This window comes from Suricata suricatta, chromosome 2, assembly GCF_006229205.1.
Source record: "Suricata suricatta isolate VVHF042 chromosome 2, meerkat_22Aug2017_6uvM2_HiC, whole genome shotgun sequence".
Taxonomy (NCBI): Eukaryota; Metazoa; Chordata; class Mammalia; order Carnivora; family Herpestidae; genus Suricata; species Suricata suricatta.
Window position 1 is genome coordinate 129,596,613 of NC_043701.1, and position 14,111 is coordinate 129,610,723.

General features: G+C 35.4%; 1 protein-coding gene across 2 annotated transcripts in view; it reads right to left on the reverse strand.

Annotated features, from left to right (window-relative positions):
• CTNNA3 (catenin alpha 3) overlaps window positions 1-14,111 on the reverse strand; it is a 1,635,386-nt gene that overhangs the window by 1,197,660 nt on the left and 423,615 nt on the right. The gene's annotated exons all lie outside the window — the stretch shown is intronic.

A 14,111-nucleotide genomic window follows, 5' to 3' on the forward strand; every position in this document is an offset into this window, starting at 1 on the left:
ATATCAAGAGAGAAAGCCTTTCCAAGGTTTAAGCATAATGTGGTAATTGGAGAAAGAATTAGTATCAAATAAAAGGTCTCTGAAGAACCCTTAACCTAAAATGAAATCATACAATGATCTTCAAAATGTGTGTGCATATGTGAGTATGCATACACACATACACAGACATACCCAGTGGTCAGAATGTCTAATCTTACATTATGTACACACATACACACACACACACACACACACACAGGTATATTATACTGTGTGTATGTATCTTACATTGATCATTGTCCTACATTACATTATGATGAATCATTGGGATATAAAGCATGATAAGAATTTTTAAATTATAATTTTAGGGCCAAGTTAGGAATAGAAAATTATTACAGAAAAGGAAACATTTCAAAACAATTAGAAAAAGAATTAGTAGTCACCAGTGTTTGTTCAGTACTGCATTTCTTGATGACTCACATCACATGTTGGATACCCCATGTATGCCCTACATTTGTAACTGGAGATTGGATCTGTCTCCTAGAGTTGTTGTATATAATTCACTGTATAATGTTCACATACTACATAATATAACAAAAAAACTAAAAATAGATCTTTTATAAAATTGGTTAAATGCCTTAAAATTATTCAGAAGAATTCTTCCTTTCATGATTTATTTCATTCTTATTTTTCTGTTTTATTACTGAGTCTCTCCATTTTTCTCTTTTAAATGGACAAAATGTTAAAAAAAATTGAAAGGAAATTGATTTTACAAATACCAAATTTAACATTTTCTTTATCCAGTGCATATAATTGGAATAACCCTACCATAGGCTTGGCCATATGTGAAGGATTCATTTACATCTAAATCTACCTCCTTATTTCATTTGCAAATTTTGCCATGTCTTTCTTTGGCTCACTATTTTAGTACAAACATTCTATTCCAATATTTCATAACAATTATTAAATCAATTAAAGCCTTTTTGAAAATATCCTTCCAATGTGATATTACTATTAAGAAGAGACATTGAGTACAAAAGAATTTACTCTTTGCTTGCTCAAATGCCACTAGAAGATGTGTTAGAAACAGTAAACATGTCTCTCCAGCTTATAATGATAGGTTAAAATGATTAAATTTCTAATGTGTTTAACTGTAAGTATTGCTAGTAGAAACACAATTGTAGCTACGATTTCATGTCAGAAAACAGCCCTTCTTATAGGATTAAGTTCACTCTAGTTCCTCCTTATAAGACCCTTCCTAAAACTATCCTACCTTTGGATTTTTAACCTGCTTGACCTTTAAAGCCAGATTCTTTGATCTCATCCCAACTCAAACCATTGCTTGCTGTGCCATCTGATACCCACATGTAGGCCTCCTGATTCTGCTTAAAACTACTGTATTCCATAAAAGTTTTCACTAACCTAGTCATCAAATCAATAAAAAGTTAAGGCACTTTTTGAAATGTAACTTGAATGTTCTACAAAGTAAATGGACATTTGAGACCTAATGAAATAAAAAAATCCTCTCTCCTAAACATCAGTAAGATGATTAAATAGGTTCCATACCTCACATCCCCATAGAAACTGATTTTAACAATGACCCATGAACTAGAATACATTAATGAAAGCCACAGCATGCAGCTGAGAGGTTCTAGCACCCCACTGGAGCAAAAACAAACACTGAAGAGAATGGAAAAATACTTTCACTTTACCCATGGTAAGTCGGCACAGCTCAGGCCAAGAGAGACTGCCTTATCTGTGATTTCTCCCCCTGGAAAAAGTGAGAGCAAAGTAAGGCCTCAGCTTCCCCAGCCTTGTGAAGAGGCTGTCCAAAAGACCCGTATCCATCTTTCCATACTCAGAACATTGAAAGAATTGGGAAACCTGAATAATCCAGGGATAGCTAAGAGCAGAGAGAAAAGGCCAGAGCACGAAGCAATCAATACATGGTTTTAAGCAAGTGGCAGGTCCTACTGACTGGATTGTGGACTCGAACAAGAACCTTGCCCACAAACCCAACAAGACCTCCACCTACAGATCCCGTAACTAGCTAGTATTTACAACCAGCATTCTATGCACCCCTTCCTGTCCTGTGGTCAACACCCTGTGCTCCCCTGCAGACAATGCATGTAAGCTCCCACAGAGAGCATACAAATATCAGCATCCAGCTGGATCTGCTGGATTAGGAGGTGTGTAGCCTCGAAAATTTCAGGAAAATGCCCTAGGGAAGATAAATAGGAGGAGCTCATCACCTGGCCTGGCTTTGCAAAATCAAGATAAGGTACACAATATTCTCCCCTAGGAGAATAAGGAGGAATAAAGTAAGTGCATACATAGAGTGTAGAGACCCCAGTATCTCTAGCCTGAATGGTAAAACTCTTTCTCTCCTGAAGCCAGTAGTAAAGAAGCGACTCCTTCAAATGTGAAAACAACATTCAAGGTTTCAAGGAACATGAAGAATTAAGGAAATGTGATATCACAAAAGGGACAAAATAAAGCTCCAGTAGTTGATCCCAAAGAAATGGAGATTTACTAATTGTCTGAAAAATAGTTCAAAACAATTATCTTTAAAATCTCAACAAGATAGGAAAATACAAATAGACAACTCAATGAAATCTGGGGGAAAAATCATGAACAAAATGGTAAGTTTAAGCAAAAGACATCATAAAAAATATCCTAACAGAAGTTTAAGCAAAAGATATCATAAAAAATAACCTAACAGAAACCCTGGAGCTGAATACAATGACTGGACTATAAATCCACAAAAGGGTTACAGTAGTAACCTGTTGTAGTCTATAAGAGCAGACAATGGCATACAGAAGAAAGGATCAATGAACTTAAGTGCAAATCATTTAAAATTACCTAGTCATAGGAACAAAAAGAAAAAAATAACTATTAAAAAGAGTGAAGAAATCTTACAGGTCTTATGGAATACCAACCCAAAAAAATTCAATATACACATTATAGGAGTCCCAGAAGGAGCAGAGAAAGAGAAAGTTTCAAAAATTATAAGGATATAATGACAAAAAGTTTTCACAAATTGGGGAGAAAAATAAACACCCAGATCCATGAAAAATAAAGAACCCCAACCAAATTGATTAAGCATAAAGAGATCTTCACTGAGACACATTATATGAAATTGTCAAGTCAAAGACAAAAGAGAATTTTGGAAGCAGCAAGACAAAAATGACTTACCTAATATAAAGGAGCCCCCATAAAACTATCATGACATTTCTCAGCAAAAATCTTGCTGGCCAGGAGAAAATGAAATGACATATTTAAAGGGATAAAAGAAAAAGGTGGTGACCACAAATATCATAACTGGCAAAGATGTTATTCAGAAATGAAGAAGAAAAAAGACATTTCTAGACTAACAGAAGCTTAAGAAGTTTATCACAAGTGGCCCCACAGGATATGCTAAAAAGGGTTCAAATTAAACCAGAGGATGCTAATTAGCAATATGAAAACATACAAAAGTGTAAAACTAAGATAAATATATAATTAAATTCAGAATACTCTAAAATTACAATAATGGTAGATAAATCACTTAAATGTATAAGGGCTAAAACAAAAGTATTAAAAAATAACTAAGGCTACAAATATTTGCTAATTAACATACAACATAAAAATATATAATGTGTAACATGAATAACAAAAACTTTGAGGAGGAATAAAAGTATACAGTTTTTATATGTAATAAAAGTTGTCAGTTTAAAATAAATTTATTAACATAAAAAGTGTTATGTAAGTCTCATGATAATTATAAAAAATAATCCTGTAGTGGATACACAAAACATGAAGATAAAGGAATCAAAGCATACTATTACAAAAAAATAAATCATCAAATAACAAGGGAAAATGAGAAAAAAGAAAGAAACAAAGGAAGTGTGAAACAGTCAGAAAAAAAGTGGCAATACTAAGTCATTACCTAATAATACTTACTTTAACTTTAAGTGAATTAAATTCTGCAACAAAAAGATACATAGTGGCTAAATAGATATTAAAAATAAAAAGCAACTATATGCTGCCTTACTTTAAGGTCACAGATAGGTTGAAAGTGAAATGCTGTAAAAAGATATTTCATGAAAATGGTAATGAAAAGAGAGCAGAGATGGCTATAATTATATCAGACAAAAAGATTTTACATCACAACCTGTCATGACAAAAAGAAAGACCTTATATAATGATAAAGGGGTCAAGTAATCAAGAAGATATAACAATGGTAAGTATATACGCACCCAATATCAGAACACTTAAATATATAAAGCAAATATAGACAGAACTGACGAGAGAAATAGACAACAATAAAATAAGAGTAGGGACTCTAATAGCCCACTTTTAGCAATAGACAGAGCAACCAGACAGAAATTCAGTATGAAAACATTTGATTTAAACTTCACATTAGGTCAGATGAACCAAATAGACATAAACAAAACATGCTAGTCAATAGCATGTGCACTTTTCAAGTGCACATGGGAACATTCACCAGGATAGATCATATAAAACAAGTTTAAATTTGTTATCTTTTCAACCCACATGATATGTGGTATGAAACTAGAAATCAATAACAGGAGAAAATTTGAAAATTCACAAATACATTTAAATTAACAGATCCAAGAACAACCAATGGGTCAAAGAATAAATAAATAAATAAATAAACAAATAAATAAATAATCTTTTTTAATTTTTTATGTTTTTTAATTTATTTTTTAGAGACAGAGAGAGACAGTACGAGCAGGGGAGGGCCAGAGAGAGAGGGAGACGCAGAATCTGAAGTGGGCTCCAGGCTCTGAGCTGTCAGTAGAGAGCCCGAGGCGGGGCTGGAACCTACGAACATGAGATCATGACCTGAGCTGAAGTCAGAGGCTTAACTGACTGAGCCACCCAGGCGCCCTTAAGTATCTTGAAACAAATGAAAATGGAAACAGAATATACCACAACTTATGAGACACAGTAAGTTTTAAAAGGAAAATTAAAAGTGATAAGGGCCTACATTAATTTAAAAAATCTCAAACATCCTAATTTTATATCTTGAGCAACTAGAAGAATAAACTAAACCCAAGGTTATCACAGGAAAAAAAAAGATAAAGATGAGACCAGAAATAAATGAAATAGAGCCAAGAAAGGAAGAAAGAAAAAAAAGTAATTAACAAAACAAAGAGTTGGTTTCATAAAAGGATACACAAAGTTGACAAACTTTTAGCTGGATTAACTTTTTAAAAGTCCAAAATAATTATTTTAACAATTGGAGACATTACAATTGATACCAAAGAAATCACAAAGGATCATAAAAAACTATTATAAACAATTATATGACAGTAAATTGGATAACCTATAAGAAATGAGTACATTACTAAAAGCATACAGGCTACCAAGACTAAATAATGAAGAAATAAAAATTTTGAACAAATCAATACTAAAATTAAAAATTACTCAACAAAGAAAAGCATAAAACCAGATGATTTGTATAGTGAATTCTACAAAACATTTCAAGGGGAAAAAAATAACACCAACTCTGCTCAAACTGTTTCAAAAATTTGAAGAAGAGCAAACACTCCCAAACTCATTTTCAAGCCTGCAATACCCTTATATCAAAGTCAGACAAGTATACTATAAGAAAAGTAAAGGACAATAACCTGATGAATAGAGATCCAGAAAGTCTCAATAAAATCCTATCTAACTGAATCAAGAACATATTTAAAAGATCATACACTATGATCAATAGGGATTTATTCCTGGGAATGTAAGGATGGTACAACATATGCAAATCATTAACTGTGATACACCACATTATCAAAAGACACATTACAAAACATATGATCATCTAAATAGATACAGAAAAAGCATTTGACACAATCCAACAACCTTTATTATAAAACTATCAACCAATAAGGTATAGAAGGATTGTATATCATCACAATAAAGTACATTTATGACAAGTTCACCATTACCAGAATAAATAATGAAAAGTTGAAAACCATTCCTCTAAAAGAGGAAACAAGAAAGGCATGCCCACTCTTTCCATTTTTATTCAGCATAGTACTGGAAGTCCTAGCTAGAGTAATTGTACAAGAAAAAAAGCATCCAAATTGGAAGGAAAAACTAAAATTGTTTCTGTCGGAGACAATATGACCCGATACATTAAAAACTCTAAATATAACCAAAAAACTGTTAAAACTAAAAACAAATTCATTAAAGTTATTTAAAAAATCAACATATAAGAAATCAGCTGTATTTCTATACACTAAAAATGAACTATTGAAATTTTTTTAATAATCTCATTTAGAAAGCAACCAAAAGAATAAAATACTCAGAAATAAATAATTTAACAAAGGAAATGATAATTCTACATACTGATAATTATGAAGCATTAATTTGAAAAACTGAGGGACACCTGGCTGGCTTAGTCATAAGAGCATGTGACCTGATCTCAGGGTCGTGAGTTCGAGCGCCAAGTTGGGTATAGAGATTACTTTAAATAACTAAAGATGTAAAAAATTGAGTAATAACATAATAAACAAATAAATAGAAGGATATCTTCTGTTCACAGACTCAAGATTCATATTGTTAAAATGTCTACACACAACCCATATGACCCACCAAGTCAATGAAATCCCTATCAAAATTCCACATAGAAAAAACAATTCCACAATTCATACAGAACCACAGGAGGCTCCCAATAGTCAAAACAATCTTGAGCAAGCAGGACAAGGTGGAAGCATCACACTTCCTAATTTCAAACAGTATTATAAAGCTTTAGGAATCAAAACAGCATAGTATTAGCATAAAAGTAGCTATAAAGAACAGAAATAGAGAGCCCAGAAACAAATCCATTCATATACAGTCAACTAATGTTCAGGGAGAGTGTCAAGAACACACAATGGGGGAAAATATAGTCTCTTCAAGAAATAGTGCTGGAACAACTGGATAATTGCATACAAGAGAATGAAATTGGACCCTTATAATACACTATAAACAAAAATCAACTTAAGATGAATTAATGACTTAAATGTAAAACTTGAAAGTATAAAATTCTTCGTGGCAAATATAGGGGGAAAGTTCCTTGATGCTGGTCTTGGTAATGTTTCTTTGAATATGAGAGGCAAAGAAAGGAAAAACAGACAAGAGGGATTACATCAAACTAAAAATTTCTGCACAGCAAAAGAAACAATCAACAAAACGAAAAGACAACCTACAGAATGGGAGAAAATATTTGCAAATTGTATATGGGATAATGGGTTGATATTCAAATTATACAAAAAAATTATGCAACTCAATAGCAAAAAACAAAGAAATAAAAACTCTCAATTTAAAAAATGGGCAAAGGACTCAATAGATATTTCTTAAAAGACATACAAATGGCCATTAGCTATATGTAAAAATGCTCAGCATCATTAATCATTAGGGAAATATAAATCAAAGCTACAATGAGATATCATTTCATACCTTTAGAATAGCCATTATTAAAATACAAATACATAAAATTATATATATGTATATATGTATGTATATATATGTGTGTGTATATATATATATACACACACATACAGATATATATGGCAAGTGTTGGTGAGGGTGTGGAGAAAAGGGAACCCTAGTGGGATTTCTTTATATTCCTTAGTGGAAATGTAAATCAGTACAGTCATTATAAAACACAGTATAGAAGTCCCGCATAATTAAAAATAGAACTACCATATGATCTAGCAACCCCACTCAGATCCACAGGAATTGAAATCAGGACCTCAGATATCTACACTCTCATGTTCATTGCAGCATTATTCACAAGGGCAAAGATATAGAAACAACCTAAATGTCCATCAGTAGATGGTTGATTCAGAAGTTCTGGGCAAGATGGCAGAGAAGTAGGGAGCTCCTTACTTCCCACCCACATCTCTCAAACAAAGAAAGGCTTAATTCAAAGGACAATGAACTGCAAGAGTCTGGGAGGAAAAGAGACAGAGTCCACTAAGAAGACAGCACCATAGGTGTGTGATTGCGAACTGGGGAAGATAAAAATGGGTGAGGACCCGGAGGCACCCTCCACGGAGAGATGAGGGAAGAGAAAGAACAGCTGAAACTACTCGTAGAACTGTCCCTGGAGAAGAGAAAAAACTCAGCTGGGGATGGAGAGAGATCCTGTCATCCCATCGCTAACCACAGGGCATCCAGAGAGAGATCCTATCTCTAGCTGCAGCGCTTTCCTTGGACTCAGTGCCCCGTCCCAGTCAGAATTGACCCCCTGCTTCCCCTACTTGATCCCCAACTAGGAAGTGCTATGGCCTGCGGGATTACATTTTGGGCTATATCATTAATGAGATAATCATTATAAATGTAATCATTACATTTATAATGGAAACAAGGCGGGGCTGGCAAATACAACACAGCCCACCTTGACTACGCCCAAGGCACAGGGAGATCGGATTCAAAAGAGTGACTTGCAATGCTTGGTTCAAGAAGGGACTGGGGCGCTGCCATTTTTCTCCCCACAACCACCAAGGCGGGTCCTCGAGGAGCATCCCAAGAGACCCACAGAGGAGGCGAAACCTGCCTACACCAAATCTCGCCCATCTGCACTGTGGAGCTGCTGTTTTTTTTTTTTTTTAACCTGAGCCTGGGGCAAGACCAACATTGTGGGTTGCCATAATTAACTCTAAATCAGTTCTTGCTATTCAGATATATTTTCCATTCTCTCATTATTACCTCTCCCCGCCACTGGCTGGGCTTTCTGGTTATTGGTTTGTTTAAACAGTCAAATTTAATCCATTCTCTTGATGCATATTCTACACCTCTATCATTACCTTCCTTTCCCTTTCCTTGGAATGATCAGACTATATAATTTTTCTGAGTAACACTATCTTCGTTTCTTTCTCGTCTCCTACCATATTTTCCCTTTCCTCTCTCTGAATTAAGCCTATTAGTTTATCTGCCTGTTCAATATTCAACTTCTCTTTGTCCCCACCCCTGTCATTTCTCACTTTGTATATACTTTTATATAGCACTGCCTCCACCCTGCTCTTTATTTGTAGCTGACATTTCTGGTTTGATGCTTTTAGAATGTCCTTGTCTTTTGCTGGTTTGGTTCTCCCTATTTTTCCCCCGCTTTTGGTTTGCTTGTTTATTTGTCTGCGTCTTTGTGTGCTTTTCTTCCCTGTGTGTTTGTCTGTCTTCCTTTCCAGGGCTAGCTCAAGAAATAAGCCAAAGTACACATGGTGGAGAGTCCCAAATACCACCACAAGTAGGAAAATAAAACAACCAAAAGCACAACAAGAGAGACCAAGGAACACCATTAAAAGAACACTTCCTAAATGGACATGCCGTGAACAGTCAATGAGCCTCTTTTAATATAGCAGAACTTGCAGGTGCAGAGTGCAAAATAAGCTTTTAAAACTGACAAGAGAGTTGGGGAGAAAGAGGGACACAAACCATGAGAAACTATTGAATACTGAAAACGAACTGAGGGCTGAAGGGGGAAGGGGAGGGGGAAAGAAGGTGATGGCCATGGGGGGGGACTTGTGGGGAGAAGCACTGGGTGTTATATGGAAACCAATTTGACAATAAACTATTATTTTTTTTTAAAAATGACAAGAGACAGAAAGCTAGTCAAAATGACAAAACGGAAAAACTCTCCTTTAAAGAAATTCCAGGAAGAAATGACAGCTAAAGAATTGCTCAAAACAGATATAAGCAACATAACGAAGCAAAAATTTACAACAATTGTCATAAAATTAAATGCTGGGCTTGAAAAAGACACGGAAGATACCAGAGAAGCTATTGCTACAAAGATTATGGACCTTAAAAATAATTATGATGAACTGAAAAATGCTATAAATGAGGTGGATAATAAAATGGAGACAGCCACTGCATGGATTGAAGAGGCAGAGAGAAGAATTGGTGAACAATTATAGAAACAAGAACAATTATAGAAAAAGAAGAAGCCAAAAAAAAGAAAGAAAAGTTGATCCAAGAGCATGAAAGGAGAATTCAAGAACTGAGTGGTGCAATCAAATGGAACAATATCCGTATCATAGGAATTCAAGAAGATGAAGACAGAGAAAAGGGGGCTGAAGGGGTACTTGAATAAATTGTACCTGAAGACACCTTCAGATTAAAAGTAAGGGGATGGAGAAATATCTATCATACTACTGGAAGTGAAAAGAAAGCTGGAGTACCCATACTTATATCGGACAAACAACTTTAAAGTAAAGGCAGTAACAAAAGATGAAGAAGGGCATTATATAATAATTACAGGGCTATCCATCAGGAAGAGTTAACAATTATAAATGCATACACACTGAATTCAGGAGCACCCAAATATATAAAACAATTAATCACAGAGAGAAACAATTTTATTGATAAGAATGTGCTAATTGCAGGGGGTTTTAAGGATAGATCAACTAGACAGAAAATCACTAAGGAAACAATGGACCTGAACAACACATTGGACCAGATGGATTTGACAGATGTATTTAGAACTCTACATCCTGAGGCTATGGAACTCACTCTCTTCACAAGTGCGCGTCTCCAAGATAGATCACATACTGGGTCATAAAGACGCACTCAATAAATATTTTTTAAAATGAGATCATACCATGCACACTTTCAGATCACAATGCTATGAAACTTGAAATCAACCACAGGAAAACGTCTGGAAAACCTCAAAAACACGGAGGTTAAAGAACACCCTACTAAAGAACGAATGGGTCAATCAGGCAATTAGAGAAGAAATTAAAAAATAAATGGAAACACATGAAAATGAAAATACAACAATCCAAACTCTTTGGGATGCAGCAAAGGCAATCCTAAGAGGAAAGTACATTGCAATCCAGGCCTATTTCAAGAAACTAGAAGAAGCGAAATACAAAGTCTAACAGCACACTTAAAGGAACTAGAAGGAGAGCAGCCAGAGCACCCCAAACCCAGCAGAAGAAGAGAAAAAATAAAGATCAGGGCAGAAATAAATAACATATAATCCAAAAAAAAAAAAAAACCAGTTGAACAGATGAATGAAACCAAGAGTTGGTTTTTTGAAATAATAAACAAAATTGATAAACCTCTAGGCAAGTTTCTCAAAAAGAGAGAACACTCAAGTAGACAAATCAAAAATAAAAATGGATTTGTTATAACCAATACCTCAGATACAAGCAATTATCAGGGAATATTATGAAAAATTATATGCCAAAAAACTAAACAACCTAGAAGAAATGGACCAATTCCCAAACACACACGGACTACCAAAATTCAAATGGGAAGAGATAGAAAACCTGAACAGACCTATAACTAGTGAAGGAATTGTATCAGCTATCAAAAACCTCCCACAAATAAGAGCCCTAGACCAGATGGCTTCCCTGGGGAACTCTACCAGAGATATAAATCAGATTTAATACCCATTCTTCTCAAGCTATTCCAAAAAATAGAAATGGAAGGAAAACATCTGGACTCATTCTAGGACCAGCATCACTTTGATTCCCAAACCAGACAGAGACCCAGCAAAAAAAGAGAACTACAGGCCAATATCCTTGATGAATACAGATGCAAAAATACTCAACAAGATACCTGCAAATCAAATTCAACAACACATAAAAAGAATTATCCACATGATCAAGTGGGATTCATTCTTGGGTTATAGGGGTGGTTCAATATTTGCAAATCCATCAATGTGATACATCACATTAACAAAAGAAAAGATAAAAACCATATGATCCTGTCGATAGATGCAGAAAAAGTATTTGACAAAATACAGCATCCTTCCTTAAATAAAGACCCTTGACAAAGTCAGGATAGAAGGAACTTACTTAAACATCATAAAAGCCATTTCTGAAAAGTCCACAGCTAATATCATCCTCAATGGGGAAAAGCTGAGAGCTTTCCCCCAGAGATCAGGAACACGACACCACTATTGTTTAACATAGTGCTGGAAGTCCAAGCATCAGTAATCAGACAACAAAAGGAAACAAAAGGCATAAGAATTGGCAAAGATGAAGTCAAACTTTCATTTTTTCCAGATGACATGATACTCTTCATGGAAAACCTGACAGACTCCACCTGAGCCTACTAAAACAGATCCATAAATTTAGCAAAGTCACAGGGTACAAAATTGTCATACAGAAATCGGTTGCATTTTTATACACAAATAACGAAGCAACAGAAAGAGAAATAAAGAAACTGATCCTATTCACAATTGCACAAAAAAATACATAAAATAACTAGGAATAAACCTAACCAAATATATAAAAGATCTGTGTGATAAAAACTATAGAAAGCTTATGAAAGAAATTGATGAAGACACAAAGAAACGGAAAAAGAATTTAATGAGCATGTATTGGAAGAATGAATATTGTTAAAATGTCATTACTACCTAAAGCAATCTACAAGTTCAATACAGTCCCAATTAAAATTGTGCCAGCATTCTTCTCAAAGCTAGAACAAACTATCCTAAAGCTTGTATGGAATCACAAAAGACCCTGAATAGCCAAAGTAATATTGAAGAAGAAAACCAAAATGGTAGGCATAACAATCCCAGACTTTAGCCTCTACTACAAAGCTGCCATCATCAAGACAGTATGGTATTGGCACAAAAACAGACACATAGACCAATGGAATAGAATAGAGAACAGACCAGGACCCACAAATGTATAGTCAATTAATTTTTGACAAAGCAGGAAAGAGTATCCAGTGGGAAAAAGTCAGTCTCTTTAACAGATGATGCTGGGAGAACCAGACAGTAACATGCAGAAGAATGAAACTAGAGCACTTTCTTACATCATACACAAAAAATAAACTCAAAATGGGTGAAGAACCTGAATGTGAGACAGGAAACCATCAAAACCCTTTAGGAGAAAGCAGGAAACAGCCTCCTTGATCTCAACCACAGCAATTTCCTACTCGACACATCCCTAAAGGCAAGGGGATCAAGAACAAAAATGAACTCTTGGGACCTCATCAAGATAAAAAGCTTCTGCACTACAAAGGAAACAATCAAGAAAACTAAAAGGCAACCCACGGAATGGGAAAAGATAGTTGCAAATGGCATGTTGGATAAAGGGCTAATATCCAAAATCTACAAGGAACTCACCAAACTCCACACCTGAATAATGAATAATCCAGTGAAGAAATGAGAAGACACGAATAGACACTTCTCCAAAGAGGACATCCAGATGGCCAACAGACACATGAAATGATGCTCAGTGTCACTCATCATCAGGGAAATACTAATCAAAACCACACTGAGATACCACCTCACACCGGTCAGGGTGGCTAAAATGAACAAACCAGGAGACTATAAATGCTAGATAGGATGTGGAGAAACAGGCACCCTCCTACCCTGTTGGTAGGAATGTAAACTGATGAAGAGACTCTGGAAAACAGTGTGGAGGTTCCTCAAAAAACTAACAGTAGAACTCCCCTATGACCCAGCAATAGCACTGCTAGGGATATACCCAAGGGATACAGGAATGCTGATGCATAGGGGCACATGTATCCCAATGTTCATAGCAGCACTGTCAACAATAGCCAAATCATGGAAAGAGCCTAAATGTCCATCAACTGATGAGTGGATCAAGATGTGGTTTGGGTATAAAGTGGAATACTACGTGGCAACGAGAAAGAATGAAATCTGGCCATTTGTAGCAACATGGATGGAACTCGAGGGTGTCATGCTAAGTGAAATAAGTCAGGCAGAGAAGGACAGATACCATATGTTTTCACATATAAGTGGAACAAGAAAAACTTAACAGAGGACAATGGGGGAGTGGAAAGGGAAAAAATAGTTGGGGAGAGGGAGGGAGGCAAACCATGAGAGGCTCTTGAATACTGAAAACAAACTGAGGGCTGATGGAGGTGGGGCACAGGGGAAGGAGGGTGATGGGCATGGAGGACACTTGTTGGTATGAGCACTGGGTGTTATATGGAAACCAACTGGACAATAAATTAAAAAGGAAAAAAGAAAATGTGGAATGTAATACAATAAAATATTATACAGCCTTAAAAACAAGAAAAAATCTTAGGGCCCCTGGGTGGCTCGGTTGTTTAAGTGTCAATTTCAGCTCAGGTTATGATCTCTCCGTTTGTGCATTTGAGCCCCACATCAGGTTCTGTGCTGACAGCCTGGATTACACTCTCTCTCTTACTCTCTT